Genomic DNA, 8,109 nt, shown 5'->3' with positions numbered 1-8,109 from the left:
AACCGAATTCTCAGCAAGTTTAAGGTAACGACAAAAGACACAACATCTTCAATGAAAAGAAAAGAGAACAAGGTAATAGAAACTGTACATGTTACAGGTAGAGGCGTTCACTTTCAAAAGTTCAGCAGTGATTAGAAGCCAGGATGCATTTGGCAACTTTAAAACACACAAACTGGGGAACCCATTAACGCTTATTATAAGTCAAATACTAACGCCAGCATATCGTCTGGCACAACAGTTGAATAACCTTCAGAGTCATTATATGCCATATGATTACAGATGGAAGTCCTCTTGGGAATTTGTCGACATCTTGAAGGGCAAATCTGAAGAGGGGCTAAAATTTGGCCTCGTTAGACGTCACTTCATTATTCACAAACGGGCCAGTCGAAGAAACCGCAAGTGATGAAAAAACAAGTATCCCATAACGACAAACATCAACTCGACATTCCAGAGAACCTTCTACATAAGTTTCTAATAGCTTCTCCGAGGCCCAGATGGAAATCTGTTCCTCCAAAATGACAGAGTAACTATGTGATCTCCACAGGATGTTTTGTATACAAATTTTTATATGGGAGTTTTAGAACGAAGTATTATGGAGGATATAAAACATAAACCACAAATACAATGTAAATACAATGGTGATTTTTTTGTAGTGGTGAAGAATGGACAACAACTGGAAGAACTGAGAAACAGTTCTGAGCATAGGTCGTGCTTTAAATTTACCTACAAACTTTGTAGATAAATTTTCTTGGACGCTTTGGTAAAAAAGGAGGCAAGAAAATATAACACTTCGGTCTACACAAAAAGCGCTAACCAAGAGCTTCTCTCTTCTGTGAGAGAAACAAAAATTACGCATGCGGTCATCTTTAAGCGTTTGTGTTGTGTGTGTGTGTATATATATATATATGTGTGTATATATATATAATATAAATATAAACGTGAATATTTATCACACCGTGGTTTATATACAAGCATTGTTACATATGTCGATAAATATCCAGTTCGCTCTACCTCCGAAATAATATCTATATATATAGTATATATATATATACATATATATATATATATATATATATATATATATATATATATATATATATATATATATATATATATATATATATATGTTTACAGAAGGGAACTATAAATTTAGTTGATAAGAAGTTCATCGTCTCACGGGATCGAACTTCTAATGAATTATATTTCCTCTTCGGTAAACATATATACACATACAGTACATTACTTCCGTGGTAGAGCGAATTGGATATTAAACGACATTTGTAGCTTAATGCTTACATACATACATACATATATATATATATATATATATATATATATATATATATATATATATTATATACATAAATTTATATATACATTAATATAACACACACACATATACATATATAGATAGATAGATAGATAGATAGACAGATAGATAGATAGATAGATAGATAGAGAGATAGATACAGAAAGAAAGATTGATAAATAACTGGTCGACGTCTATTGAATTGTTTAGCATTTGTATAAGCAAAATTTATGGTGACTCTGCACGACCTCATTCTTTTCTTCCCACTAAGTTTGAAAAGGACACAGAAAACGAAAATATACATATTACAAAAGTTATTGCATCAAATTCTGTTGCATTTATGAATAAGGTGATTGTTATTAACTGATGAAAATGTATGTCCAAAACATATTTCATACTGAATTGAAATCCCCTTAAAATTTTAATAGAACTGAAAAAAAATAGATACTGTCACCATGAAAAGACGACCTACTTAAGAAATTTGGAGCAGTTTTTGCATCTCGCCCTAATCAATATGAGAACTAAAACGCGTGCGATGAATAATCGCTTAACTTATTAATAATCATGTGGGGTCATTAGTATGTAAGTTGTTTAAATGGCTTATTAATGTCAATAGGTAAGGTATTTTAATACTATACAATTATCTATCTACAGTATATATATATATATATACATATATATATATATATATATATATATATATATATATATATATATATATATATATATATATATATATATATATATATATATATAGATACATACATACAACAGATACATACATACAATACACACATATATATGTATATATATATACATACTGCAAAACAAACAAGATGTTTTGATATTATACACTTATACATATACATATATGCATATATATATGTATTCATATATATACATATATAAATATGTATATATATATATGCGTGCGTGTGTATATGCACATATACATTGATATAAATTTCTGACTCGCATTTGAAAGACCTGGGTTCCATCCTGATGTGAGTCAGAAATTTATTTCTGTTCCACACGTGATTGTGTACTGATTACTTCTATCTTATACATTGATATATATATATATAGAACACTGCAATAATCTGCAAGACTTCTAAGAAACACTCTACCATTAAAATCCATCGATTTCTCAAGATATCACTTTTGTTTGTTTGAAGGCCGACGGAAAGGGCAACTCAGTCTCTTTCTTTATCTGTCAATAAGAATAACAGCAGGTGCGACAAACACTTGGTTCAACCCCTAAGCAACTGGCAGACTTTAATCCTAGAACCGAATGGCCCCCCCCAAAAAAAAAACTAAGGTTAACCATAGCCCTCAAAAAAAGTCAAATTCAATTATTCGCTTTGGCTTCCGCTTCAAAGTCATTGCTTTTGCGATGTCGGAAAAAAGTAGATAATTACCATTATCTGAATGTTACAATTAATATACTTGGTAATGAGTTAATGAGTTTATGAAATCTTTTTGAGGTCTATAATTATATGTACTCTCATAGATTCGTGTTTTTGGTGTGATATTTATGTCTATTATATATTAACATCGATCTATGGACGGAAGAATGTATGCAGAGTCTCTATTGTATGTGCACTGCAATATTATTAGGAAGGAAATCATATTGCAAGATTAACCAAAAGCGTGTAACATCTGTTATAAAAAAGTCAAAATGAAAAACTGACTTTTAGGGAACGACTCTTTGACTTTTAAGAAACTGAATTGTCGAAAATGACAAAATAAAACAAATATCAAGATGCAATAAGCAAAAAAAGGAAAAATGGCAGGATATTTCATGAGTGATAAATCCTATACGAATGCATCAAAATATTTCCTCTGACATCATGACCTGGAGATCCTTTGCATCTAAGAATCAGTTTTACATGTGGGAGTGAAGGAGAAAGAAAGCAATTTCAGATCTCTGTTGCTCATGTCTGAGATGATAACAGGACATTGTGACTTCTAATGTCCCCCATTTTTATTTTAGTTTTCTGAAAAGAAAACTATTGTGCCGGTTTTGTCTGTCCGTCAGCACTTTTACTGTCCGCCCTCAGATCTTAAAAACTACTGTGGCTAAAGGGCTGCAAACTGGTATGTTGATCGTCCACCCTCCAATCATCAAACATACCAAATTGCAGCTCTGTAGCCTCAGTAGTTTCTATTTTATTTAAGGTTAAAGTTAGCCAAAATCGTGCGTCTGGCAACGATATAAGCCAGGCCACCACCGAGCCGTGCTTAAAGTTTCATGGGACGCGGCTCATACAGAATTGTACCGAGACCACCGAACGATAGATCTGTTTTCGGTGGCCTTACATTATACGATGTACAGAAAACTCTGTTTTTTTCAGCTGGTGATCCAGACGACCACATTCACGTCATCAATTTGGGCATAACTGCCTTCGTTTTTATTAGGACACCGACAGACCGACATTTTGATCATTCTGAAAACGATCGTAGTCATCAACGTCAAGTGTGAAATGACGAAAGATTATGGTTATTACACTGCCGTTACCTTGTCACTTAGGAACTGCTTTTCTTATATATTTTTAAATGAAGGCTTTAGTATCCATTCATATACCTCAATCTATGTGAATGTGCCCTTTATAATGACGATGTAACGGTATAATATCTTACTAATCCATTTGTGTCCTAAGATATTTCTGTCACTTGTGCAAATTTACAGTTGATAATAAACCACTTTCTGTGTCCCTGTTCCATCTAAAATTGAAATAGTTGCCGTATTTGCAGTGAGGAAACCGAGTGTCACGGTTGAAACACCGGAATGACTTGAACTGGGGAAGTAGGTATTGCAATGCGAATTTTATTCCACTGAACATCTTAAAATATAAACAAAAGTATAAAATTTTAATAAAACTTTAAATATTAAAATTAACTCTAACATCCATGATGGATGTTTTCACTCGTTTCAGATTACATATGATGGGTATGGACTGCATCTTAAGGTAGGAAAAAAGTCTGTAAACTTTACACTAATCATAATCATTAATATCCCTTCTACATGAATTTCATAAGAGGGAAACAAATAGGTCAACGATGATATAGACGGCCCAACCTTAGTAAAATTCAAATAGCATCAAATTTTTCATGAGCAGTGGTAGCTTATTACAAATATAAATTTTATAATTTAGTCAAAACACTTCATGCAATCTGCAGGGGGTCTAATGACAAAAATTAATAACCAAAGCCAACTTTCCAAAACATGAGATTAATTTGAAAATAAAATGTTGATATTCTGATGGAAATTCCGAGACATCAATGAATCATTTTCCCATTTTGGAAATTGAAAATGTGAAAACCCTCGCATGTTATTAAAATGCTGGGACAGCAAAAATATTACTTATCTTTTCTGAAAAAACTAATTTGAAAAAAATCACTTGCTCCTTTGGAAAAAATGTCTTGAAAAACAAGTTAAAAGGGACTACCTGAAAAGATTATACATTAATTATGAAGCCGGAACATAAGAATTTCCAAGTTAAAATATCCATCTTTGAAGGTCTTATTCCTGAAGCGTCACATTTAAGAGTTGTGGTGACATTAGGTAAACTAATTATGAGTTCTAGGCTGGCTGAGTCCGTTCTTAATTCAGCCAGGTGCTCAGCAGTGCAGAGCTCATCTAGGTAACCGTCAGACTACGTACCCAGCCCAAGTGAAGATGCGTTTGTAAAAGAGTTGAGGAACTATAAAGAAAAAAAGAAGAAGAAGAAGAAGAAGAAGAAGAAGAAGAAGAAGAAGAAGAAGAAGAAGAAGAAGAAGAAAGGGAAGAGATAAGAAGACGAAAAGGAACAACTACTCAGCTAAGTATAATTTCCGTTGGACAATGTCTGCCAACACAAAGAAAATTAATATCAGACTGCTCGGATTAAGACAAAAAAGAGACAGAAGCACCTTGCTAACTGGAAATACTCTTCGTCTCGCCCTCTGGAAAGATCTGGTACAAAGAATGAAACAAATAAAGAGGAGGAACAGGAAACAGAGGGATGAGAAGGTAAAAACTCTATGGAGGCCAAGAAAAACTTATATAACAAAAAATGACAAAAGATGAAATCTGAAGATGTTTCTAGAACCTGCAAAAAAAGTATAAAGGAGGAAACATAAAATGTAAAAGTTAAAAATATTTTCGAAAAAATGGAAAAATTAATCGTTCGGTTTCCAGATCTGGGATTGATCTGATTAACATAAAACAAAAACAGTCAGCTGTTTGTAATTGGTTCACAAAGTGAAGATTTTGACAGTGATTAAAAGCATAACTCTGCTCATTACAAAAAAGGAAAACACAATGAATGCACACCACAAGAATTCCATTTATCTGAATTACCACTGAACTTGCACTAAAATGAAATTCAATATTGTATCGGTATCAAAAACGCACTCAATTGGGATATATTTCGGCCATCCCGGAACTGTGTGACAATATTCAGTCAAATTCAAGGGAAAATCACCAGTAAATATTTTTTATTTTTCTTAATAGCTTGTCTTATCAAAGCGAAGTCTATAGACCGGTGATAGAGCCTAGTATGGCTTATATATTAGTTAAAAGACAAGAACAGCAAAAGTACTAGTTCGAATTTTAGTAAGTATCCTCTTCAATACATATAATGAATGAGTTCATAATTTTCATTATAAACATGCTTTTCAATATCTGTTAATATAATATATAGGTCTTATTTGCGTGTCAGCAATTTGTTTTCAGTACTATTCATCATAAGATTTTGCTTTGTTTTCGATATTTTGGCTTGATCTGTAAAAGGAAATAACTCGTTATAAAGGAATATGATTCATGGGTGATTGATTTTGTTAGAGGAACAGACTTTATAGTCGCGAGTTGTTGCTTATCTATTGTTCTAAAAAAAAGGATGAAAATGGCCAATTAATTTGTCAAAGCAAATCCTAATTTAGAATTTCTTCCATACCTATTAAAGTTTATCTCCCAAATTCTTTCTAAATTGGCTCAGCCAAGATCACTTTCGTTCATAACTGGCCGTAACACAAAAATTAAACAGATTCGAAATATTTTCAAGTATCGTCGACGCAAGTTCAGAAATACTATGAACATAATGTTTGAAACGCAACGAGTTTATAATTCGAGAAATTCAAGCATTCAACAACTAACAACAGCATGCATGAAAGGCCACAAAAGGTTACGCACATGAGCGAAGAATTATGTTGCATAAACCAAAATCGAATAGAGGTTTACAAGAGTTTAAAACATGATTTATATTTATGCAGTTGAAAGGAACCGCCACAGGTGCGAGAAACACTAAATCAAGTTTGAACTTCCAGAAAAATAATCTTGCAAATGGTCTCCTTTTGTAAGGACAAATAATTCCATTTACGCAAGGTGCAATATGAAATGCCTGGAGGCTTGGTCTCTTTGCAGCTCGAACAGAAGAACGGCAAAAGCCCGTGATTTCGAAGCTCTCCTCTGCGTATACCCAGTTCTTTATACACATACACACACACACATATATCTATATATATGAGTTAAGCTCCATAAAAATCCCTGACTTCCTGCTTCTGTAACTACTGAGTTGTTGCTGAATCCCTTGTACAGAAAAAATCCAACACATTAAAAAATTAACCGCTCTATAGATCTACAGAGAAGGCTTATCAACAACCTAACAACCTCCTTACACACAGTGCACGATTCGCTTCTCTCTCTCTGATGACTATAATTCCGCTCTTGGCGATCCTTTCGACGAAATTTGAATTATATCGAAATTTGAAAAGACTTTTACTGCGGCACATTATTTTACGTAACTAAAATTCAAATTTTGTTTACATTTTCCATAAACACATCCATATAAATTGTATACATACATACATACACACACACACACACACACACACACACACACACACATATATATATATATATATATATATATATATATATATATATATATATATATATATATATATATATATATATATATATATATATATATATATATATATGGGTGGTGTGTTAATGGAAATGTAAACAATATTTGAATTTTAGTTACGAGGAATAATGCGCCGCATTAAGAGTCTTTTCAAATTTCGATATAATTCAAATTTCGTCGAAAGGATCGCCAAGAGCGGAATTATAGTCATCAGAGAAAATAGAGGCCATATTTAAACAGGCAAAAACTCGGTTGAGGCAAAAAAAAAAAAACAAGTTCTCAGTAATGAGTCCTTTTTCCTTTCACTTGGGGAAAAATAATATGAAACAAGAATTCCAATAAGGAAAAAGTTAAAATCCCGAGAAACGAAACCATTTTTTAATGTATTTTGGGAAATATTTTGTTTCAGCATGGGTTGGGGATTATTATTCTCGAGCATTTCTAATTTAACTTGTATGAAAACAAGAAGGCGAAAAGACTTTATAGACAGTTACATAATCATCAAGACTTGTCGACATCAAGTGTTTTATTTGACCTGAATCAGCATAAAAGAGTGTTGGGTTAACTGCAAGGAAGTGACATCCAATTTGGTGTAACAAACTATTACTTTTGCCTAATTTTCTCCCGGTCGTATGGTTTAAATAATTTTCTTAAAAAAGATCATGGAACATTAATATAGATACTCGTCTGATCATCTTTTGTATTTGTGTAAACTTGGTTTCATTAGAACGTTGTTAGTTGTTACTGATCTAGAAATCAACAACCCAAGCAACTCTTTCTGATGTCTCATTTCGCAGTCGATGCTATGTCGTTTGGTTGTACCATCACATTCACATTTCAAAAACAAAAAGGGTCCATTAACTATCCGCATACTCTTTGAAAAATTGCCTT

This window comes from Macrobrachium rosenbergii, chromosome 24, assembly GCF_040412425.1.
Source record: "Macrobrachium rosenbergii isolate ZJJX-2024 chromosome 24, ASM4041242v1, whole genome shotgun sequence".
NCBI classification, from domain to species: domain Eukaryota; kingdom Metazoa; phylum Arthropoda; class Malacostraca; order Decapoda; family Palaemonidae; genus Macrobrachium; species Macrobrachium rosenbergii.
Note: the sequence above shows the minus strand (reverse complement) of the source record.